Raw genomic sequence first — 26,239 nt, 5'->3', positions numbered from 1 at the left:
ATCTTGAAAATATCTGATACTAGAAAGGGCTGTTGGAGTGGCTCAAGTAGAAGGTCACCTGCCTAGCAAGCATGAGGTCCTGAGTTCAAGACCCCAGTACCACCAAAAAACATAAAAAAAAAATTTAACTGAAGGGTCTGCATTTTATCTGGCAACTCAAGTCTAATGGTTGTAAGAAATAAGTAGTGTTGGGATTGGTTGTTTACACATGTAATCCTAGCTATTCAGGTGGTGGAGATCTGGAGGATCAGGGTTTGAGGCCAGCCCAAACAAAAAGTTAGTGAGATCCCATGGAGGCAGGCTAAATTAAGGAAAGTTTGGGACTCACAGAAAAATGTTCTGTTGCAGATTAACCATGCATTGGCTCAGGGACTGTTCTTACCTGGCAGGGGACAGCCCATGGCCCTCCCCACTCATTGGTTATTGAATGGGACTCACATTGTTCCTCCCTTTCCTGGATTAGCCTAAATTTTAAAAGTACCTCTAGGCCTCAAAATTCTACCTTGGCCCCACCATGTTCCCCTTTGTATTTTGCTCTCCTAATTTTTAATAAACTCCATTTACACCCACATGTCCTGTGATGGATTTTTCCTGAGGGACACAAAGAATGTGGAAGTCTTCTGATCACAGACTCCACCAGCACTGTTCACACCACCTTAACAAACAAGCCAGATTTGATGGTGCATAAGGATAGATGTCTAAGGTCAGCCTGGGGAAAAAGCAAAAAAAAGGGCTGAGGTTTTGGCTCACATGGTAGAGCACCTGCCTAGTGAGCATGAGACCCTGAGTTCAAATCCAAGTAGCAACAAAACAAAGAAACTGACAAACAATTCCTACACTTTGATATACTAGATAATTATGTTGCTTTCAAACTTTTCTCTGAGTGATTTTTAGGTGTGCATTTTGCTAAGTAGATTACAAATACCTTGAAAAGGAAACCCGTACTCTCCATGTGCCAGATTCTAAGCTAATGTTTGATGAATGAATAAATCCTCAGCACAAGCTTCATGTTCATTTTCCATTAAAGACAAAATAACCTCTGTCCTTGAAAGAATTCTGTAACTTAACATAAAACAACATACAGCTAATTTAAAATTTCTTTGTAAACTAGTCTAAATTTCTAAGGGTGGGCAGAAAAATCAGTAATTATTTTAATGTACTATATTTTATCCTTACAAAATTGTACCATTATCTTACCTGCAAAATAAATTGGTAGTAATTCAACTTAGTAGCTCCTTCTTGTATCAGTTAAAGAAAAATATAATTTTTGTTTCTTCTGATTGCTTTTATACTAAATTAGAAAATTTCTGGCTTTTTAAAAATCAGCGAGGGAAACAACTTTAGGTTTTTCTTTTTTCTTTTTTTGCAGTGCTGGAGTTTGAATTCAGGGCCTGTACCTTGAGCCACTCCACCAGCCCTTTTTTGTGATTTTTTTTTTTTGAGATAGAATCTCACGAACTTTTTGCCTGGGCAGTCTTCAAACTGTGATCCTCCTGATCTCTGCCTCCTGAGTAGCTAGGATTACAGGCATGAGCCACTGGCGCCCAGTGCAACTTTAGTTTTGATTCCCATCTAGAGGGAATTCATTGGCATCCTCTTCACAGGCTCAGATGTAGAGGCTGAGTTATGAAGGCCATTTATTTGTTCTTGGTATTGAGAATTAGGGCCTAGGTAAAAAAGCCAATTGAGATAATCACCAGTATCAAGTTTATGTTAACCATTGAGTGGGAGAGCAGTTAAAGTGAATACTACGAATTCCAGGAATGAAAGCAGTTTAATTTGCTGTTCATTCTCTCAACAAAACATTCTGGTGCGTGTTGGGATTTTGAAACTTGCATCTTGCTTTTTGAAGGAACTGGCAAGGCTGTAAGGGGGAAGCAGCTGAGGGGTGTTTCATCACTAGCCAGTGTACACAAGGCAAACAGACAATGAAAAGGGAAGGGGAGCTGACAGGAAGGGGTGGAGCTAGGAACTGTTTTTTTATCTCAAGGGAAAAAAAAGGAAATGGTGGTAAGGAAGCAGAGAATCGGTCTGACTGGATCAACCTAATCAGGGGAATTCCTTTTTGTCAAACAGGGAGTGGTTTGGGGTCCCTGTGGTGCAAAGAAAGGAAGTAGGAGTAGAATGGGAGGATCTTATTTTATGCTATTTTTAGAGATCTGGGAAGGTGCATATCCAGTGGGAGTAGGAGGGAAACCAGTAGTGTGTGCTGGTAGAATAGTACTGGAATAGTCCCACACCAAGAAACACCCAAAATAAGCTTACTGAGATTAGAAAGGGAGTCATGTTTTTTAAAAAAGGAAAATTATACACTGCTTACTTTTTTGTGATATTGGGGTTTTGAACTCAGGACTTTGCACTTGAGCTGCACCAGCCCCACTGTAGATTTTTGTTTTTTGGTTATTAAATAAATGGTTTTGAATAAAACTTTTATTTTTTTCTTAGAAATATGGTATCAGATAGTTACAAATCTCTGTGAGGATTTGAGTATACAGGGCCACCATTAAATTTTCCCTCAAACTATTAAAAGCTTTGATGAAAACATTATCTGCAATCTCACTACCCAGATATTAAATATTTTGACATGTATCTTTCTAGAAAACATGAGTACACATATAGATATATGAGCTCTTCATGGCAGTACACCTGTGATCTCAGGACTGGCTAAGGCAGGAGGATCCTGAGGATCCTACATAGTTAGCCTGGGTTATGTAGAGAGATCCTTTCTCAAAACAAAACAAACCAACAACAAAAAAACAAAAACAGAAAAGCAATGGGATCCGACTTTACTTAATAGTAGCTAACAGTGCTGAGAGCTTCTTATGTATCAGACACTGTTTTCAGGGCTCTCCCTGTAACACCCCATCTGATCTTCATAGCAAGCTGGTGAGGTAGTAACAGTATCTCCACTTTATAAGTAAGGCCCAGGGAAGTTAAGAAACTTGCTCAGGGTGACACAGCTTTAGTTAGATTTGAATCTAGATCATTTGACATTAGAGCCTGTAATGTATTTAGAGTATTTCAACTTGGTTATAAACAAATTACCCTTCCATATTAGTGTTTTGCAATCTGCTTTGTTTTCACTTAATAGCACATAATGAATATTATGTCCTGTAGATTTTTATTTTTGTGCTGGCGGGCACACTGTGGCATTTACAAAGATTCTTATAACATATCAAATATATCATAATTCAATTCTCCCCCTCCACCATTCTTCTTTATCTCTCCCTCCCCCTCCATACAGGTCTTCATCATTAATAAGGCACCGTATGTCTTCAATCCTTTGCCACTGGGCTTTTAGATTGTTTCAGATTTTTAGTTATTATATGTGATGATTGCTAATTTTATGTTTTCACCTTACCAGGACACATGGTGCTCGGATGTTTGGTGAAGCATTATTCTGGGTGTGTCTGTGAGAGGTTCAATAGATGAGATTCACACCTGAAACCAGAAGTTAAGTAAAGCAGTGTGTGTGGGCCTCATCCAGACCACTAGAGGCCTGGATATAACACAAGGCAGGCAGACCAAGGGAGAAGTCACTCTTTCTGCCTGACTGTTTTGGAGGGCTGGAGCACCAGGAACTGTTTCCTGAACCCTTGCTGTTCATTCTCTCAGCAAAACATCTCTGCAGATTGTGGGACTTCTCAGCTTTTGTAATCATGTGAGCCAATTCCATGTAATAAATCATATCATATCTACTATATCTATCTATCTATCTATCTATCTATCTATCTATCCCTCCATCCATCATCTGTCCTCTGTCCCATTCAGTTTCCTTGAAGTACCCACACTAATGCAGATTATTTGATCATTTATTTATTCTACCCTTTAATAATTTATTTCTAAAAGTGGGATTTCTAAGTTAAGGCTTTTTGGGGGTCACATTGTGAAATCATTTTGAGAAAGATTCTCAATGAAGATTCCCCACCTTTAGCCTCTGAGGCTTCCATGCCGTAGAGCAGACCCACATGTCAGGCTCCCTATTGCCACCTAGTGGCACCTTCCCTAAATGTGCTTGCAACCTTTTGAGATCAAGATGCACACAGGGAATGGCATTGAGTAAGTGGTTATATATATATATTTTTAATGCTGGGGATTCAACCAGGGCCCTATGTATGCTATACAACTACTCTACCACTGAGATACCTCCCCATCCCTCAATTTTACGATTATAAATAATATTCTAACAAATTTATTTATGTTTCAGATTTCCTTAGGGGATAGATTCTAGAAATGCTAGTACATTATCAAAAGATATACAAATTAAACTCTTTTTAATTTGTTACAAATGTAATACATATTCCAGATGTGATGCAGAGTGGACGTTAATATTAAAGTGTAAGAAAAAGAAAATGACCTATAGTTTCATTAGCAAACCTGTTACTGGAAAAGATCCTCTGGCCTTGATGCTAATTCACAATTTACAAATAACGAGAGCAGGGTGTTGAGGAAAGGGAAATAAGGTTTATTATTCATCAGACAAAGAGGAGGACAGGGAGAGTCAACATCTCAAAGCGTTGGCATCCCACTTCTGAGAGGAAATGTCCACCTTTTAAAGGGGAGTTCAGGGGCTCAGCTTGACTGAGTGACCAGGCCACCGGCCTTGGTTCTCCAGGTGTCCAGCTCCATTTCTCTGAAGCTGTCTGTCTTGCTGGCAGGTTTACTACGCTGGTGGTCAGAGAGAGAGAAGGGGTAGAGAGCCGGTTGGCCTAATTGGAGAGCAAAGGGGGCTAATCTTTGTTACTGAATTCATCAGCAATTAGACAAAGAGGGAAAGAAAGTTAGTTTGATCAGCAAACAGAGCTAACTGGCCAGTAGGCAAGCTGGCTATACAAACAGTTATTTTTTTTTTAAGTTTTGTGGTTCCTGTTACAAAAGCACTTTTAGGTATTTAGCAACATTGTAATATTTTTAGAAAGAAAATCAGCGTTACAGTTACACACATTTTAGTAGCCTGCTTTATTAAACTTTATTTTCTTTTGGTATCTTTCACTGGTCTGCCCTCCTCACAGGGCCCTAGAATCAGGGACTTTGTCTTATTTACTGTTGCACTGTTAACACACACATGCACACACACCAGTTTCTGGCAAATGCCAGTTGAGTCAATGACTCAACAAGTAGAAACTTTTTAAAAAGTTTCCTAGTAATATATGACTGAGCAAACTTTTTTTTGACAGCACTGCAGTTTGAACTCAGGGCCTGATGCTTGCTAGACAGGCACTCTTAACACTTGAACCACTCTACCACACCTTTTTTTGTGAAGGGTTTTTTGTGAGATAGGGTCTTTCGAACTATTTGCTGGGACTGGCTTTGAACAGCAAACCTCCTGATCTCTGCCTCCTGAGTAGCTAAGATTATAGGCGTGAGCCAATAGGGCCCAACTCTGAGCAAACTTTCATAAAGAATTTTTTTCTTTTCACCTTTTTATCCACTCCATTTCCCAAGGTTATGTCTTCTAGTCTCTTGTCTTGTGAACGCTAGACAAGTACTGAGCAGTAGCTCCAGCCCTCAATGTTTTGCTGTTAAGTAATACTGTAACAATCATATGTCTTCATGTTTTGGATTGTTTCCTTAGGGGATAGATTCCTAGAAATACTCCCTTAGGGGAAAATGGTTTCAGTATTTTAATCTGCTGTTGACTTCAGGATCTTCTTATCTCTGCTTCCGTCCTCTTCTCCCTTACTTCTTTCAACCTCGCATGCCCTTGTGGTGGTCCCTCAACCACCCTCCTGGTTTCCTGGTGTATAAAACAGAGGGTTGGTGTCTGGGGTCTTTTGTAGTGGGAACAACCTTGGAGTCTATGGTCCTAATGGCTGCTCAGGCAGGGCCAGGGGTAAGTGTTTTGGAGACAAGAGGCAGTTGGGTGAGAAATGAAATACCAGCAGGCCAGGCAGGGCCAGGGCCAGCTGCAGGGCTGTGTGATCCCCGGGTGTACACCAAGAGCCCAACTTGGTTTAATGCCCTGCTTTTGTCATCTTGGAATTTTAAATAAAAAATCAGAACAAGAGATCTCACATTTTCATTTTGTGCTGGGCCCCACAAATGATGTATCTGGTTTTGGACAGGAATGACGAAGTGGGTAGGAGACAGAAAACCCATCTGGCTTAGCTGGGAGGAAGAGCAGAATGGAAAGAAAGGGACTCTGTCTTTTTACCTCATGGCCCCCACATGAGGAGTCAGGTCACCTGAGGCTCTCACCAAAAGATCCACCCATTACCTACATCCTGGAATCCCTATCAGTGTATTTCATGTATCTCCATAGCCCCAAATTAGCTATACTTTTCAGTCTCTACTGTTCTCCCACTTTACAGAAAAATTATTGTGTCAGGGAGCCTTCTTTTAGAGCAGCCATCTTTTTTTCTGCAGAAAGTTCAGCTGAACTTCTGTCTCACTACACTAAGTATAGGCATAGGCCAGCAGGGTAGGAAAGTTAGAAAACCTCCTCAGCATATCTTGAGTGAGGTGGAGAGGAAAAAAATCACTTGCCTTTAACAGAATCCCAGACACTGAACCCTCACACAACTGAGCTAACAGATTACCTGCGGGCATTAGAAAGAATTTAGCAGTAAGGGAGCATGAAGTAATTTAATAAGTATAATTCATTGGTCTTACAGAACCTGCCAAGTGCTGTGATAGAGCTTTCAATCTATTGTTTTAAATGGTGTCACAACAACCCTGTGTGATGAGTACAGTTACTGGCCATTTTGCAGATGAGGAAAATTTGTCTTAGGTCTCAATGATGGACTCAACATACAGAGGTTTCTGATGACAACACAGGTGGTACTTGAGGGGACACGGAGTGCTTGACAAACTCCCAGTTATAAGCACAATGGACTTTTCGAGACCTCACTAAGTGTCTTCCAATACTGTGTGACCTGTCTGAAAGTTGGGGGTCTTGGTGTTACTATTGGCCCCCCATCTTAGACACCTGGTAAGGTGGAGCAAGATGGTCTATAACGGGGGTTCACAAGCATTTATTAATCTCTGATGTCTGGTACTTGTTTTGTTTTGTTTTAAGTGGTATTGGGGTTTGAACTCAGGGTTTCATGCTTGCTAAGCAGGTGCTTTACTACTTGAGGTACTCCTCCAGCTTTGGTTCCTCCTTTAATTATGAGTACAAGTAGCAATATAAATGCAATCATAGGTAATATCAAAAAAGGAATTTTCAGACCTTTCCTTACATAACCTACATGTTCAAGTTAGCATACTATCATTTCCATCTTCTAATAAAACTGCTTTGTCTTGAAAAAAAACCAAAAAAATGAATATAGGTAACAAAGCACAATTGTGTTGGCTGTACTTGAGACTTTCTCATTAATACAAACCACAGGTATTTTAATTTCACATTATAGTAATTGTAGATATTTCAAAATATCACTTTATCCTTGCTGCTTTGATATTATAGCAGCTATTAGATTTGTGGCTAGGTTTTACTTAATACATATTACTATATCACAAATTTAAAAAATTACTTTGATAGCTTTGTTTCAATGTAATAGGTTGTTATAAACTGACTGTTTTTGTCTCCTTAAGATTTATGTGTGGATCTTTTGATCTCTAATGTGATGGTATTTGGAGATGGAACCTTTGGGAAATAATTAGGGTTACGTGAAGTCATGAAGGTGGAGCCTTAAGAAAGAATTAGTACCTTTGTAAGAGTAAGAGGTGTCAGTGCTTTCTGTCTGCCTTGACATCTGTCACCATATGCTATATAGTGTACTATGGTGTACGTAGACATGATGTGCTGTGAGCCAGGAAGAGGATCCTCACCACAACCTGCCAGGGCTGCATCCTCATCTCAGACCTCCAGCCTTCAGAACTGTGGGAAATCAACATCTGTCATTTAAGCCACACATTCTATGGTATTTTGTGATAGCAGCCTGAGTCCTTATATAGGTTTCCTTGTGAATTTATTTGTTTAGCTTATGCATTTAGAAACCCTTTTTTTTTTTGGATGGAATTAGAGTTTGAACTCAGGGTCTTGTGCATGCAGGCTACCTGAGCCTTGCCCCTAGCCCTTATTTTATGCATTTAAAAGCATTAGTCTGGCCTTTGCCCAGTGGTAGAGTGCTTGTTTCCTATGTGCAAAGTTCTGGGTTTGATCCCCAGCTTTGTGGAAGAAAGAAAGGAAGGAAGGAAGAAAGAAAGCATTGGTCTGAGAAGAGATTCAGTCACTTCATCAGACTTCTAAAGGGGTTCAGGACACAAGAGGTGAAGAACACTGATCTGTAGGGACTTTCCCCTTTCCACACACTATGTATGATTTGGGCCATTTGACCTTATCATTAATATGTGAGGATTGTAATGTTTTCCCATGAGCCTTCCCTGGGGATCTGCACAGAACAAGGTTTGGGTAATTGCTGTAGGATCCCCAGGAGGTCGGCAGTGCTCAGCCTTCCCTTCAGCACATCATTGACATTTCTGGGCAATCTTCAGCTAGCAGAACTTCTCCCTGGAGACCAGCACCTGCAGTGCCTTGTGCAACTGGAGCCATTCCTGCGGGACTGGTGTGAAACACAACCTTATTGTAGCAAGTACAGCAAGCTATCAGCCCTGCCCTTTACACAGTTTGTTGGTCCCCTCACTCCACTCTGTTATATGAATGATTTCTCAAGAAGGAGCTAACTTGAGAATCTAGTGTTTAGCTTTTATTGGATGAAAACTCCACTCATTGGGAATCATTATCTAATTGACAACTATCATTATTTTTTTTTTTTAGGAATCTTGTCTTTTTAACTCTCTGTTGATCTCTCCTTCTATTGATTTCTGCCATTTTAAAATCTGGTTACTACAGTTGATTCATGAAAATAGTCCAGGCTTATAATCTGTTTTTGGCAGTGCTAGAGTTTTGAACTCAGGGCCTCACGCTTGCTAGACAGGTGCTCTGTCACTTGAGCCACACCCTCAGCCCTTTTTTTGCTTTAGTTCTTTTTTGGATAGGGTCTTAAGTTTTTCCCTGGGTCAGCTTGAGACATTGATGCTCCTACCTATGCTTCCCAGGTAGCTGGAATTATGTGTTAACCACCACACCTGGCATATGGGCTTATAATTTAAGTGTCGTTCTACTACCACCAGAAAGTAGCTAATCTCCAGGATTTTAGGGGTAGGTAAGGCAGAAAGTGATCTATCTGTTGCATATTCTGTGACTTTCCTCTCTTAGCCTACTAAAATGTCTTCATTGGCCATCTCATCAGAGCCCACTCAGTCATGATCCATTCAATATTAAAGATTTGGTGGTACTGAGGTTTGAACTCAGGGCCTCATGCTTGGTAGGCAGGTGTCTACCACTTGAGCCCACAGCCTACAGTATTAAAGATTTTTGCTTTAATTTTGCTTTCTTCCTATAAGCACTAAAATTTGTATCTTTGCACATTAGAAACTTTTGGATATAGTTTTTATTTGGTGCCTAAAAGCAATTAATATTTCCTAATTAGAATCCTCTGGTTGGACTATAATCAGTTGAACATTCAGTTTTGTGTATCTTGTCTACTGATGGGTGTCAGTATGCTGACATGGGGGAGCTTCTGAAATAAAAACCGCTTTATATTTTTATTGTGAGTCAAATAAATGACATTGGAAAACAATCACAGAAATTTGCTCTACTTTCTTGAGGTTTAAAATGTAAGCATAAGCATTTAAAAGAATTTGCAGTAATTAAAAATGAATTCAAGGGATGGATGTATGGCTCAAGTGATAGAGTGCTTGTCTAGCAAGTGCAAGGCCCTGAGTTCAAATGCCAGTACTGCCAAACAATGAATTCATGCCACAAGCCACTCCCTATCATCTATTCTGCTTAGGGCTCTGTAGCAGTAATATTTCTAAGAGTTCAGATTTCTGGATTTGATAGTTTAGTGTTACCTGTTGAAGTTTATAGCAAACAGGAGTTGGATTTTCACAAATACTAGGTTAATTAAAGGTAGCTTATAGTTGACATTCTGAAATCATTGTTCTATTACCACCTATGAAAGAGATAATTGGAGATAATTGTGGATGGAACAGAACAATCATAGCACAGCCTGATTTCCACTCACGGAACTACTGAGCAAATAAGGGAAGGAAATGAGAAGGAAATGAGGAAAAAAATTAATTTTTTTCTTCTTCTTTTTTTTTTTTTTAAAACCAGAAGCTTGTAGCTGCAAAGATCCTGTTTTTTCTCTCTTCTATCAGTTAAGTTAACAAATATCTTAGCACCTGGAATAGTGCTTTTGGCAGATGGCCAATTTTTTTTGATGGTATTGGGGTTTGAACTCAGGGTCTTGTGCTTGTTAGGTAAATGAAATACCCTACCACTTGATACTCTACCACTTGAGCCACTCCCTCGGCCCTCAACTGTTAATTATTTCTTGAATGAGTGAATTTGAAAACTAACTTAACCAGAGACTGATGTAAATAGATTTTACAAGAAATAGTGTCATGTGCAATTACTGGTGATTGAACCCAGGACCTCGCTCATGCTAGACAAGTGATCTACCATTTGAGCCACGCCCCCAGCTCGAGCAGGTTACTTTTCCCACAAGTTCTTTTCTTTACATTACTCTGGTTGGGCTGGATTTTGACACCTGTTTAGTGAGTGGCCGAATGGGTATCATCAGTCTCTTTTACAGAAGAGGCAACTGAAACCCAATCACTTGCCCAAGGTCATACTTCAACAAAATGTCGAGTTCCTGACTCCTAAATGTCTTTCCCACCACCCTAGAGCTGCTCCATGAAAATGAGACTCTAAAATTTCAACCAAGTTAAAACAAGGCTCACCAAGTACTTGGTGTCCACCTTTCCAGGATGAGGTGTGTCCCAAATCTTTTCCTTTCCTGTAAGCCTCTTATCCCCTTTTACTCCATGCCGAAGCCTTGGCCTCTTCCCACCCTGACCTGATCCTCACTCTGGAAGCATGAACAAGGACCTGGTATGAAATCACCTTGCCATGGACTACTTCCTGATCCTGGTGACCCAATGTGAAGAGGTTCATCATTTGTTAGTTACCTTCTTTCTCATATCATCTTATCTCATCTTTCTTTCCTTCCCTTCTTTCCTTCCTTCCTTCCTTCCTTCTCTCTCTCTCTCTCTCTCTCTCTCTCTTTCTTTCTCCTCCCTCCCTCCCTCCTTCCCTCCCTCCCTCACTTCCTTCCTCGCTCTCTTTCTTTTTTTTTCCTGTACTGGGGTTTGAACTCAGGGCCTACACCTTAAGTCACTCCACCAGTCCTTTATTTATTTTTTTTAATGATGGATTTTTTTCGAGTTAGGGTCTTGTGAACTATTTTCCAGGGCTGGCTTCAAGCTGCAATCCTCCTGGTCTCTGCCTCCAGTGTAGTTAGAATTCCAGGCATGAACCATTGGCACCTCTAGTTACCCACTTTCTTTCTTTTTTTTTCGTGAGACTGGGGTTTGAACTCAGGGTTTTGTGCTCGTAAAGCAGGTGATCTACTGCTTGAGCCACAGCTCCAGTCCATTTTGCTCTGGTTATTTTGGAGATGGGGGTCTCAAGAACTTTTTGCCCAGCCTAGCCTCGAATCTCAATCCTCCAGTCTTGGCCTCCCAGGTAGTAGGATTACAGGTGTGAGCCACTGGGGCCTGGCCTATAGTTTTTGATGAGGGTCTCATGTTCATGCCGAGGCTGGCCTCGATAGCGATCCTTCTGTTTATGCTTCCTGTGCAGCTGGATGACAGCGTTTTTGGTTGACATTAGGGTCATATAAACTTTTTGTTTGGGCTGGAGATCATCCCGATCTCCACCTCTGGAGTATTTAGGATTACAGGTGTGAGCCACTGTGTCCAGCAACATGGAGTTTCAAAAAGTCATATTATTTATTTTGCTGAATGAGTTTTTTGGTCACCCTTTTAAATTTTGTACTCTAGACAAGTGCCTCACTTGCCTCATCCTAACCCCAGCTCTGTCAGATACTTCCACTTGGGCCTCTCCTATGAGACTTTAATCACCAAAATGCTAAATCCACCTTCTCCTCTCCCCCTCACTCTGCTCCCTTGTTCTCTGTGTACCTCTCCTGTCTTAATCTTCTCTGCTTTCTTGGCCCCTAAGTCCTCCCACCTCCTTCCCACAGCACACTGCAGTGTCTATTCCACTGTTAGCAGATTCCTCTACATCTCCTGTAAATTTCAGGCTCCTTTCTCCCCCTCCTGGCCTTAACAAAAACCTGACTCAATTCTCCTAAAACGTCACTTCTGTATCTCGTTCTGTGGAGGTAAGAGAGGAGGTGTTGGCTTCCTCCTGGATCCCCTCAGCCTTTTCATGGCTGTGGATCCTCCAGTCTCATGGAGAAGATCATTCTCCTTTGAGGTGGGTCTTCCCACCTTCTCAGGGCCACCCTTAGTTAGCTGGACTTATCTCCCTCATTCACTGAGGCCTTTGACGGTGATTGATTGATTGATGGATGCTATTTTGCTACATATATTATGCTATTCTCTTTGCCACTGGGATATTACATAAGTCATAGTTAAAAGAAGCATGCATTTTCTCTGCATTCTGAGTTGATCTGAAAGTTAATTTGGGACCCTCCTACATATAGAATAAAATCTAAGCTCATTTACACAGTGTATGGGACTGAATGATCTGCTCCTGCCTGAATTTCTAGGCTCGCTTTTTATTGTTCTTTGTCATGTTCATTTCTTTTCTTGGAATAATATTCATCTCACTTTTTTTGCTTGCCCAGATTCTATGCATTAAAAAAAAGACAATTCAGGCATCAAAAAGCCACCTCTGAATTCTCTAGAATTGAGGCGCTGCCACGATAATAATAAAGGTCTCATATTTGCATTGTCCTATTTTATAGTCATTATTGAGATGTGGCTTTTGAACGCTTAAAATGTGGAGATCTCTCTTTGTACCTTAGGAACTCTGGAACTCACTGTGTAGCCCAGCCTAGTCTCAGTCTCTTGAGTGCTGAGATTATAGGCATAGGTCACTGCGTCTGGTCAATTTTTTAATTATTATTATGTTTTTGGTGGTACTAGGATTTGAACTCAGTGCCTCATGCTTGCCAGGCAAGTGATCTACCTCTTGAGCCACACACACTTCCAACCCAGGAATTTTAACTTTAATTAATGTTAAATAGCCATGCATGGTTAATGACTGGCATATTGGATTGTGCAGTTCTAGAATGAGGTGGGTGTTCTTTTTCATGCTCATAAATTCATTCCTTGCTGCTCTCACTTTGTGGTTCCTGATTATTACATTTGCTGTTTTCATTGCCTGTTTTTACCACCAGATGGCGCTGACATCGAGAGAAAGGAATGGGTGTGACCATGGCACGCCTCCGTAACTCTGTTGCACAATGCTGGGTTTTCTTGTTGCCAGCACCTGGTTCATGCCCCACTGGAGGCCCTGGTTCCTGATCGGGCCTTTACCCTCAGGTCACCAGCTAGATCTGACTTTCTGCTACTCTCATTTCATCTCTAGAAAAAAAAGGGAACTGCAAAATAAACAAAATCCAAACGAAACAAAAACAAAAAAAAAACCCAAGAGTAAAGTGAAATTCAAAAATCCTCTGAAGACATCTAAAAGCTTCTAAAACAGCTGAAGTTGAGAAGGTACAAGTTTCTGCATTTTTTTGGGGAAAAATGTCACAGTTTTTTACTCATCTTAGGTTAGCACCCAGAGTTCTACTTAGATCAGAATTTAAGGTAAACATTTACTATTTCTGAACTGATGTTGGTCTTCTTTATCTTCTAGACTCATGTTTCTGTGTGCTGGTTCCTACAAGTCTATCCTTTTAATGTTTTGCGTGAATAGCCTTATTTTGGTTTGGGTCTTGCTCTTTCTGAGTATTTTCCAACATGCTACTTCTGAAGAATTGGTTTTGGCTCATTTGTCCCTAAGATATCCATGTTTTTTTTTTTTTGAGTACTGGGATTTGAACTTAGGGCCTACAACTTGAGCCACTCCACCAGTCCTTTTTTGTGATGGGTTTTTGGAGATGGAGTCTCGCAAACTATTTGCTTGGCTGGCTTTGAACTGTGAATCTTCTGATCTCTGCCACCTGAGTAGTTAGGATTGCAGGCCTGAGCGTTTAGCTTTTTGATGCCTTCAAGCAGGTGATTTAAAAATGTAATCCAACTTTTGTAGTTGTTCTTTTTAAAGAAATTGATTTTACTTTTGAGTTAGCTTACATTAATAACACAAGAGGGTTTCATTGTGATGATTCCATACATGTGTACAGTGCACCTTGAGCAAGTTCACCCCTCCATTATATTTCCACATCCCCCTTGCTTCTCCCCACTTTCTCAAAACGCTTAGCGGAGCTCATTATACTGTCACCATAGGCAGTGTGATTCCATTCTCTTCACCCTTCAGTATCCTTTCCTTTCCTCTTCCCCTCTTCTGCTAACTCCCCCAGACAGTTCCCTTTTCACATATTAATAATGAGTGTTCTGTCATCGTCATCATTTTAGGTCTTGGTTGCACAAATGAGTGAGAACATGAGATATTTGGCTCTTTGAGCTTTGTTTATTTTACTCGACATGATGACCTCCAGTTCCATCCATTTTCCTGAAAATGACATAGTTTCATTTTTCTTTAGAACTGAGTAATATTTCACGGTATATATGCATATTTTTTTTCCCACACAGCTAGTGAGAGACCATATTTTCTTTACCCATTCATCCTTCGTCATTCATTTATTCTTTGCTCATCTGACTACAACTAAACCTCTTTTCTCCTGAACAAAAACAATTTAATTTCTACTTTACATAAGAGAGAGAAATAGAGACACCACTGCCCTCAACCACAGTTGCATTTCAGACTTCTGACGAATTGCTTATACAATGCAGAGTACCAACTACTGTACGATCACAGCGTCACACATTGCTTACATATTCCTAAATTTACATATGGCAGTACTTCACTTTTCCACTTGTTGTTTGAGAGGTCCCTTATAATGTACAATGTTTATAAAAGCTTTCTTTAAAGGGGACACACCCTCTTTCACAGAGGAGTTTTCAAAAACAGCTCTGAAATTGTATAATTTTAAGAGGCAGAACATTTCCCCTTACCTATTTCCCTTTTCCTTCCCTTCCAGAACAATTCAACTCAAAAGCCAGTAGGTAGCGTTACGCATGTCATTCACCAAGGTGTGCTTCAGAATCTAGGGGAGGTCAATTGGCAGTCAGGGAGGCAGCCCATGATGGGGTGCTAGAGCCCAAGCAAGGGAGGAGGGCATGCACATGAACCGGGGGTGGGGAGATGGGGTGACATGGGTGTCACATCCTGAGTGAGATGGAGTGGACGTTCTTGTGGTAGCCCAGCACATGGTGTCAGAAGCCATGTGGCAACAGCTTCCTCATGAGGCAGGTGAGGGAGAAGCAGCAACTGGGTGCTGGGTACTGGAGTCCAATAGGGTGAGGAGGGCATGCAGGTGGGAGGGCAGCCTGGCAGAGGCATGTCAGGGTCCTAGAAGCTGAGAAGGTGTCTGTGTAGGCAGGGGTGGTGATAGGGTACATACAGGGCACTTTAATATGTGAAGGTGTTGAGGGTAGTGGGAGTTAAGTTCCTCACCGTTAGGGAAGGGAGTTACAAATGTGGAAAGGGAGAAAGCAGGTGAACTTGTGGTTGTTGGTTTGTGATGAGCGATATTCCTGTGAGCTTATAGTTTTCAACATGCATAGATGGATAGGTACTGAAATACAGATTTGCGTGTGTGTACATACGTGTACGCCCTAGCTCTATCACCTGAGAGGGCCTGGTCATCGCAGGAGACAATGGCAATGAGCATATCTATTGCTCAGATCTTGATTTCTAAGGGCCACTCTTGGCTGGGGATTTGGGTTAGCAGTGGAACACTTGCCAAGGCATGCAGAAGGTCCTGAATTTGATCCCCCGTACCATATACACACACAAATAAACTAAAGACAACTCTCTACTAAAAGAATACAGAAGCGGCTGCTTCAAGACCTGAGGTTTCTTCTTCTTTTTTTTTTTTTAATGCAGTGATGGAACTCAGGGCCTTAGGAGCACTCGGGAAGCACTCTGTCACTGAACTCCATCTCTATCCCCTGGCATATCTTCTAACAATAAAGTTGCATAAGTCATCATGACAGTAATGGATTAAAACACACTGAATAAAATAGAACCTCGAATCAATATGCTATAAATAACTAAATGAATAAATTGAAAGATTGCTGAAGAATAGGATATCTGCATAGTCTCAAAGTGCCTCCTTATGGAAAACATATTAACTACAGAGGGAAGAGTGTAGTTTTCCATTGGAGGAGTCTGGCAGACACCACCTTAATTAAGTGATACATTCATATCACTAATAATAGATCCGGGTGTAACAGGAACACAGCATCGTTTCTGTGATATTCCTGGCAAAGATGATGCATGACCTGAATCTATTCATGAGGAAACATCAAACACACAAATATAATCCATCACTCTCTCTCTCTCTCTCTCTCTCTCTCTCCTCTCATATACACACATTAGGAATGTTTTTCTTTTTGAGTCAGGGTCTTACTATAGAACTCAAGCTGGCCTGGAATTTTCTGTAGGGCCCAGCTGGCCTTGAACTTGAGATCTTCTTGCCTCAGTTTCCTGAGTGCTGGGATTCTGGGTGTGCCTGCCCTCCCATGCCTGGCTGGGAAATTTGTCTTTGCCATTGACTTCTTTTATATGCTACAGCATTCCAACTCTAGAATCTAATCTTTTTTTTTTTTTTTTTGCAGTACTGGGGCTAGAACTCAGGGCCTACACCTTGAGCCGCTCCACCAGCCCTTTTTTGTGATGGGTTTTATCTAGATAGGGTCTCTCGAACTATTTGCCTGGGCTGGCTTTGAACCATGATCGTCCTGATATCTGCTTCCTGAGTAATCCTAGTTTGAGCTAAGATTACCAGCTTGAGTCACTAGCGCTCAGCTTTAGAATCTAATCTTATAGAAGGTTTGAAAAGTTAAATCTTCAAATATCTACCATATCTATCTATGACAATTACTTAAAGAATGTAATTTGAAAATATCTGAACCTAAACCTCATTCACAAAAGAAATGTTCAGACATTAATTTTTTCAAAAGTGACACAAATGGTGAAAATACCGACTTATTTTGAAAAAAAATTGAAGAGTCTTAATAGGGGAAGTCAATATTTACCCACGTAAGACATGTTAACATAGTATGCAACACAATCAAGTGACCACAAAAACAACAAATCATTTATTCATATTCTGCACGGTCTGAAATAAATTCTCAAGCTGGCTGGGATCTGTTGCTGGCTGGGATCTGTTAGGAAGAACCATGGCCTTTTTCTTTTGTAAGTCAGTGATACTCAACACCTTTGTCACTACTCAGACTCGATGATGCCGAATCAGTGACTGGAAATAACTTCTTTGCTATATAGAATTCCTTAGTGGGTCATTTCTACCTGGAAACATTTTTTTTTCTCTAGATTTCTCAGACACCCAATCTCCTGATTTCTTTCTTCATTGATTACCAAATCTCCTTTCTTTTGTGGACACCTGTCCTCCAGCTGACCATTATAGGTAAAAATGTTCCAGAGCTCAATACTCCTGCTCCATCTACACTCCTGCTAAGTGGGGTCCTCCAAGCACGGCTTTATCTGCCCTATACATACTCATGGAATTTAAAATTTAATTGCCAGCTTAGATTTCTCTGCTGGTTTCCAAATTTGTATATCCATATTTTGAATTAACCTCTCCACTTGTATGTCTAGCCAGCATAGCAAACAGGACAATAAATATAGAGCTATTAAGTTCTCATCATCTCCCTCCCTAAAGCCTACCTCTCTTGAGTTAGAAGTGTGAATACCTATTATTTATCATTTGTTATCTTGTTAAAAACCTTGGAATCTTATCGATTTCTGTTTCCTTAAAATTCACAGTCAATCCATCAGTAAGTATGCTTATCTTTGCCTCTAAAATACAGCCTAAAACTGACATCTCTTCATTCTTTCCATTTTGGCAACCTTGGTTCAAGACACATAGGCTATGGAAATAGCCCTCTAAATGTCATCTGGTGTCTACTCTTTCTGTAAAAGCAGCAGCTGGAATAATCTGTTTGAAGTGTGAAGTTTAAAAGAATTGCTTATCTACTTAAAATACATGATACATGTATGCTACAAGCCTCTTGAACCTTATCAGTCTTCCCACTCTACTCTTGTTTATTTGGCCTATATTAGCTCTCTATTACTGCTGCTGCAAATTACCATGAACTTTAGTGACCTAAAGAATACAGATAATTCTTGTACAGCTTTGGAGATCAGAAGTCTTAAAATCAAGGTGTAAATAGGGCTGAGTACTTTCTGAGGCTCTGTGTGGGAATTCATTTCTTTGCCTTTTCTATTTTTCAAAGGTCACCTGTTTGTCTTCCATCTTCAAAGCCAGTGATGCGTATGTTTTGTTATCTTTCTCTGACTTTCATGCCTCCCTTTTTTTTAAGAAGCCTTCTGATTATATTAGGTCCAGATAGATAATTCAAGATAATCTCTCATCTCAAGATCTGTACTAAAACCCATCTGCAAAGTCCCTTTAGTCATTGAGGTAGCATATTCACACGTCCCAGTGATCAGGATACAGATATCTTTTGGGAAGGCATTGTGCAGCCTACTGCAATGCTTCAGCCCCATTGACCTTCTTTCTAGTCTCGGTCTCACCCAATTCATTCCTATCTCAGAGTCTTTGTCCTTATTACTTGTTCTGCTTAGGATGTCCTTCTCAATCACCATATGGCTGACTCTTGCTCAAGTACCACTCAAGAGAGGGCTTCCCTTAGTACTTCAGACAAGGAGGCTCTCTCACTCCCTCTCACTCTTTCTTATACTACCTTATTTTTTGTTCCTCATAGCTCTTCTTTGTTTCTGAAAATATATGACTCATTATTAGAGGGGATTATTTCCCCCTCTTGTCTGATTTCCAGGAGGATGGCATTTTCTTCAATACTCCTGACCTTTTCTTTTCTCCTCCCTACAAATGGAAAGTGGTTTTTTGGGGAGTAGGTGTGAAGAGGAACTGAACAGGAGTAGAGGAGACCCTGCTGCAGTCTTCCTTTTTGAGCTCTGCTTGCCTGCAGAGAATACTTGTTTCCAACTAGTTTCAGCCACATATAATAATAATAAAGTAAAGATTTCTCTTTCTAGCTGCCTGGCTATGGGGAGAGAAGGACTTAGGGGACAGGTGATTTATTTGGAATTTTGAATTGAGGATCAACCTAAATATTTAGAAATATTGTTGGACTCTTACCACGATTCCCATGACCTTGGCCAAGGAAAGATTAATGATGGGGCTCAGACTAATTAATAATTAATGATGATGCCTCAGACTGGCCACTCCTCACAGCTGGCCCTCTGTTCCCAGCCACGCTCAGGGCTTAATCATCCTCCTAAGGCTCCCTCAATGTCACACAAGGGATTTTGAGGTTCCCTTCCTTGCACTCCTAGATCTTAGTGAACTAGCACGGAGGCAGAACAACACAGAGGTGTGGAGAGGGAGATTTTGAAACCTCCTTGTGTTGTCCATAGCTGCAGTTTTGGCTTCTGGTGGGTGGGAAGTTGTCCTATCCAAACACAGTTCTGACTTCGCGGACTCCAGCTCATACTAACTGTTGTGAAGTCTGGTATATTGTCATAAAGCAGCCATCATGGAGGAAATTGACACTTGCACTTTGATTGTTAGCAAGTTGCTCACAATTTTGATTTCTACATTTATTACATAGCATCATTCTAGTATTGTTTCTATTTCCTATACCTGATTTCCAGCTTCTTAAGATGACTGTTCTTGCAGGGCACTTGCTTCTCCTAGAGTACAAAGTAAGGGTCTTCCTCACTAATTGCAGGGTCTATACACACTCGCTGCTACCACTTGTACTGTTGACAGAACAGTTTCCTTATCTTGCTCCGGGTAGTGCTTTATAGGCAAGCATGTAATGTAAAGTATTTCTTTAAATAAAAAGAAAACCTCTAAACTGACTATTGAATTACCTGCCTATAGTTTGATAGTTTGTGACATTTTTTGCCCTTGCTAGTTTTTTCATTACATCCACGCATGATCTAGACATCTGGTTAAGGATTTTAAGTGGACACACCCATGAACCCAAGAAACTGTATTACTATTACTGTAGGTCCTACTAAAATTGAAATACTGACAAGAAACTGTTTTGAACACTGTACATCCTTAGTATTTTTACACGTATGAGATAGGGATTAACATTACTCTCCTTTGTATAGACAGCTTAAATAAAGCACTATGTCAATCTACAAAAAAAAAAAAAAAAAGATGGGAAAGGTGTGAGGATGACATAGAAGGTTGAAGGAGACCTTCTGTAAAATAGGAAAGGTCATTTCTAAGAGGAATGAGGGAAGGTTGGGGCTGGGGACTCCAGGACAGTATAGGTTAGAAAAGAGCTGCAGGAATGATAGGAGAAGGAGTTGCCTGCAGACCATTAATTATCCCAAGCTTGGCATAATGTCTTACACCTAGTAGGTGCTCAAGTCAATGAATTAAGTTAATGAGTAGAGGTATATGAAAGGATTCTTGAGTAGTGCTAATGTGTCAGTCAAGGTTAGAGACCACCTTTCTGCAAAGATGCTTTCTGAGATGTTGAGCTCCATGGCACTGTGGACAGGAAACAGAATTACTTGGTGACTACTTGTGGCTACCAAGTGGGAGGGGCCGAGTCCAACTGCTGAAGAATGGTGGTACAGTCTATCCTAGAAAATGGACAGGATCAACGCAGAAATAAACCTAAGGGGGAAGGAATAGCATAGTTTGAAAGCACTACTGAGACCACTGTGGATGCCTAGAGATGGAAACTTAGTCACACCTGGATTCTAATTATATTACAGAGCAAACCAGAGTTGTTTAAGTTATGATGTAATCTGAGAATAAGTTCAATATGACCTCATTCCAAATGGGTCAGTTTTAATTTTTTGTTGTATTTATGGAATTGAGATTCAGGCTTTCAAGGGAATGAGATAAAGAGATGGAGGTCAATAAAAAGGGTGGGAAAAATAGCTCAAAATGAGTTATGGGCCATTCCATTTTAAAAGAAATGTGTTTCTTAACAGTTGTAAGTAGAAAATAGTCGTAAGAGAAAGATTTAAGTAACTTTCCATTACTTGGCAGTGTTTTTAATTTGGCTACATCTGACTCCAAGAGGGGAGGGAGGAAGCCAGCCCATAATTCTAAAACCAAATTAAAACAATTCTTGAGGCATCTGAAGATTTTGATCTTGGAGGGTAATTGGTTTTTGTTTCAACTTACTCAAATCAATGGGCAGAGTAAAAAAATCACTGCCTGCTGCAAAACATTAGTCTCCAAGCTGTGGGTCTTTGTTTCCATAAGTGCAATTTAAGAAAACAAACAAACAAACAAACAAACCTCTTTCAACCTTCGGCATGTAAGCAGAATGATGTTGTATAATTTATATCACACAGTCCCAACCTCATGCTTTTGGTGGGTGTCCAAGGATACCAGCAACTCAGGGTGCTGACATGCAGTGAAGGACACACATGATGGACCATCCCAACAGAGCTATTCTAGGACACGAGTAGAGCATGTCATTTCCTTTAACTATGGCCTAATTGATCTTGATGTTTTTAGACTCTGCCATTTATTTCAACATTAAATGATAGGCTTTTAAAACCAGACCATTGGGCTTGGTGATCGAGTGGCTTCCTATTAGTCACCTGCCACTGCTTGGGAAAGCCATCTGAGGAAATGTAATGAGATCACCGGGGCAACCTCTTTTCAAGGCTAATTACTCCAGCACACTCTGTGTTGCACTGTTATTTTTAACTTACTAATAGTAGCTTTCTTCTTTCTACGGCAACTTGAGTCCACTCAATTTTCCTGACTGTCAGAAACACAAATTGCAATTTAATTTTTTTCTTATTTACTGGAAAACTATAATCCTGATGTCCAGTCCTATTTTCTCTTTTCTGGTTCTTGATTTTCTTACCAAGTAGAGATTAAATATGATAACTGCAAGATGACATTGCAAGAGCAGGCTGGAGACGTTTTCAAGCGGCTCAACCTTTGGAGGTGAAGGCTGTTGAGGAGGGGGGATGGTTTGTATTCCAGTGAGGCAACAGCAGCTTCCCAAATTGTCTTCCTGCTATGCCAGGCCCCTCTCCAATCTGTTGTCTGTCCAGGAGCCAGGGTGATCCTGTTAACGCAACAGTGGGTCTGTCAGCTGCTGTAGTTTGAATGTGTCTCCCAAAAGCCCTTGTGTTGTAAACATAGTCCCCCAGTCCATATGTTAGTGGTATTTGGAAGCGGGGCTTTAAGAAGACAGTTAGGATGAGGTCATGAGGGTGGAGCCCCCCAATGGCACAGAAGAGGAAGAAAGACTTGAGCTCGGGTTCTTGCTCATCTTGCCATATTATTCCCTCTGCCATGTTACGATATGGCAAAAAGGTCTTCACCAGGTTGGCAGAGTGGCTCAAGTGGTAGAACACCTGCCTAGCAAGTGTAAAGCCCTGAGTTCAAACCCTAGTATCCCTCCGCCCCCACAAAAAAAAAAAAAGGCTTCACTAGATATTGAGCAGATACTGGCACCATGCGCTTAGACTTCACAGCCACTAGAAGTTTAAGAAATAAATTTCTGTTCTTTATAAATTGCTCACTCTCAGGCATTTTATTATAGTAGCAGAAAAGTAAGATAGCAGTTTTCTACCCAAGACCCTCCATGGTTTCCATCCTAATATGGTAACCCGTGCAGCCTTGCCTGACCAGTTCTTCACTACCTGCCTGGCCTTGTCTGCTGATACTCTTCACTCACCGACCACTTCCTCCACAGGCTTTTTAACCACTGCTCCTTGAACACACTGGGCCTGCTCCTTTCCCAGCGTGTTGCTCTTGCCCTCTTTTTTAGAAAGTCCCCACAGTCTGTACTCTTACATTCTTTCTTTCTTCTTTTTTTTTTTTTTTGTGTAGCACTGGGGCTTGAACTCAGGGCCTTCACCTTGAGCCACTCCAGCAGCCCTATTTTTTTTGTGATGGGTATTTTTGAGATAGGGTCTCAAGAACTATTTACTTGAGCTGGCTTCCAACTGTGATCCTCCTGATCTCTGCCTCCTGAGTAGCTAGGATTACAGGCGTGAGCCACCAGGCCCCGGCTGCTCTCTCATATTCTTAAAACATTCACTCAGCGAGACCCTCCTTGATTACTCTAGTTTAAATTGCATGCAACCCTCCCACCCTACCTGTAACACCCTTTACTACTTCCCTTTGTTACTTTTCTCCACTCCAAGTGTCATCGCCTCTCTTACAACATGAAATACTTTTCAAATGTTTTCTTAATGTCTGATTCTCCTTGCTAGAGTCTAAACTCTAAGTAGGGAAGGAATGTGCAAAATTTTGCTTACTGCTGTATCCCTGCTGCTTAGAAGAGCCACCAAATTTGAAAGAACCAGCAAATTGACGGCCTAACTAGCGTCTCATTTCAGGAAGTCTGCCAGTATACCACAGTACCATTTCTTAATACCCCCCGAGTCTCCTTTATTCAGCAGTGTGCTGGCAAATGTTTAACAACTAACTCTGCAGAAAAACAAGAGAACTCTGATTTGTAGCGTTAGCCAAATTCCATGATGTAATATTCCCGTAGCATCTAGCTTCAGGCCTCCAATAGCAGTGAAGTGGGGAAGAAATGCCCAGTAGCACACTCTAGAGAAAACATCTAAACCGCTGGGCACTGGTGGCTCACGCCTGTAATCCTAGCTATCAGGAGGAAGAGATCAGAAATATCACGGTTTGAAGCCAACTTGGGTAAATAGTTTGTGAGACTCTGTCTTGAAAAAACCCGTCACAGAAAGGGCTGGAGATGTGACTCACGGTGTAGGCCCTGAGTTCAAACCCCAGCACCGTAAAAAAAACCCTCCAAAACCACACCCAGACCAAAAGAGTGCAGATGAGGGTAAAGGAGTAAAACAATTAGGAAGGAATGAGATTGTAGTGTATACTATTTTTATTTATAATATAATTTAACTGTGAGTTTTATAACAATTTTTTTGAAGTGCTGGGGATTAAACCCAGGGCCTTGTGCGTATGAGGCCAATGCTCTACCACCGAGCTATATCTCCAGTTGTTATAACTCAATTAAAAAAAATGGCTGTGCCTAATGGCTGTATCACAGTACCTGAGAATTTAACAACTGACCCTTACAAGCCAGCTCCAGCACAATGCTGCTTTGTCACCAAGCATTATAATGGCCTTCTGTCTACGTTAGTATTGCCACTTTTGTCTTTACATATACTTCTGGTAGTCAGGAAGCTCTGAAATTTTTTTTTTTTTGTGGAGGTTCTATAACTCTTTGAAACTATGGACTATTTTCCAGAAAAATGAACATATGTGCATACATACAAACTATTTTAAATAGTTCACTCTGTTTGTAGACAGTACCTCTACTCCCTCTTCCTTGTCACCCCAGCCAAGATGAGTCCTGGGACCCAGGTTAAGCATATCTGCTTTAACCAGACCTCTAGCTCTAGAAAGCCTTTATTTCCATTAATCACTGCGTTGCTTCTTCCTCCATAGAGGGAAAATACTCATGATCTGCGAGGCAATAACATTTCTGCTTATGTTATCTGGGAGGTTCTTCCTCAATTACCCATAACTGCTCATCTTCCAAACTTGGCTGAGAGCAAAGACTTGTTTAACTCTTGGGGCTGCCTAAGGAGCTCTTCCCTCTCTGAAACACTACCCCTTGTGGTCTTGTGACAACTGCCTACCCCAGCTCAGGTACTGCCTAGTACTGTTCTGGAATCCTTTCATGCTGGAATTCTATCCTAACTGAATGTTGGCGTGCCTCCCCACTGTCTCCCATAGCCTCTGTTCACGCCTCATCACTGGAAAGCCATGTGGTTGCTGGCTTTTTCCCTTTCTGCAGGGCAGTGTTAAGCATAGAAGTTCAAGTTCATGCTGTGGTTACGTGGCTTTTCTTTTCTTTTTGAATTGAGATATAATTCACATGCCATAAACTTTATTTAAAAGCGTACTTCAGTGGACTGAGGTATATTTGCAATGTTGTACAGCCATCACCACTACCTAGTGCAGAACATTTTTTGACACCACTAAATGAAGCCCTGTGTCTGTTAGTAGTCTCTTCTCATTTTCTTCTCCTGTCTCTGGCAACTACTAATCTACTTTATCTCTCTATTGATTTGCCTATTCTTAACATTTCAAGTAACTGGAACCGTACAAATATCTGGCTTCTTTTATTTAGCCTAATGTTTTCAAGGTTCATTTATATTGTAGTGTATCTCAATACTTCATTCCTTTGTATGGCTAAATAATATTCTATGGTATAGATATGTCACAATTTGTTTATCAGTTGATGGAATGGATCTATCTATCTATCTATCTATCTATCTATCTATCTATCTATCATCTATCTATCAGTACTGGGGTTTGAACTCAGGGACAGTGAGCATTTCTTCATGTGTTTTTTGGCCATTTGGACTAGCAAGTTATTTGCCTATGCCTATAAATTCCAGTGTATTCCCTGCTGTTTCCTGCACTAACTTCAAAGTTTTGAGTCTTATATTAAGGTCCTTAATCCACTTTGACATTTGTACAGAGTGAGAGACATGGATCTACTTTCAGTTTTCTGCAGGCAGATATTCAATTTTCCCAGCAACATTTGTTGAAAAGGCTGTCTTTTTTCCATCATGTGTTTTGGGCGCCTTTGTCAAAAATCAGGTGGGCATATCTGTGTGGATTAATAGCTGGGTCTTCTGTTCTTTCCCACTGGTCTTCTTGTCTGTTTTTGTGCCAGTACCATGCTGTTTTTATTGCTATGTCTCTGTGATATAGTTTGGATTATGATATCTCCAGCGTTGCTCTTTTTGCTCAGTATTGCCTTAACTATTTGTAGTCTTGTGTTTCCAAATGAGCTTTTGGGTAGATTTTTCAATCTCTGTGATGAATGTCATTGGGATTTTGATGGGAATTGCATTGAACATATAGATTGATTTTGGTAGTATAGCCATTTTCACAATATTGATTCTGCCAGTCCATGAGCACAGGAGATCTTCTTCGATTTCTTTCTTTGATGGTTTATAGTTTTCATTATAGAAGTTTTCCACTTCCTTTGTTAAACTTATTTCCAGGTATTTTATTTATTCACTTATTATTTGTTTACTTATTTTTGAGGCTATTGTAAGTGGAATTGTTTTCTTATATTCTTATTCAGTCTGTTCATTGTTGGTGTATAGAAAGGTTACTGATTTTTTTTTTTTTGGGCGTTGGGGTGTCTTGCAAAAATTAGACAGCAGAGAATGGTTTTG

The 26,239-nt window shown here is 40.6% G+C and overlaps 2 long non-coding RNA genes across 2 annotated transcripts in view; one reads left to right on the top strand and one right to left on the bottom strand.

The window, feature by feature from the left end:
- Positions 1-26,239, top strand: part of LOC141421695 (uncharacterized) — a 61,478-nt gene that overhangs the window by 25,909 nt on the left and 9,330 nt on the right. The window lies entirely within an intron of this gene.
- LOC109678765 (uncharacterized) overlaps positions 21,758-26,239 on the bottom strand; it is a 30,238-nt gene continuing 25,756 nt past the window's right edge. Inside the window, exon 3 of the long non-coding RNA XR_002211711.2 lies at positions 21,758-22,119. This is a non-coding gene — a long non-coding RNA (uncharacterized lncRNA). The remainder of the gene's footprint in view (positions 22,120-26,239) is intronic.

The sequence above is a fragment of the Castor canadensis genome, chromosome 3 (genome assembly GCF_047511655.1).
Source record: "Castor canadensis chromosome 3, mCasCan1.hap1v2, whole genome shotgun sequence".
In the NCBI taxonomy this organism is placed as follows: domain Eukaryota; kingdom Metazoa; phylum Chordata; class Mammalia; order Rodentia; family Castoridae; genus Castor; species Castor canadensis.
Note: the sequence above shows the minus strand (reverse complement) of the source record. Positions and strands in the feature narration are given on the sequence as shown.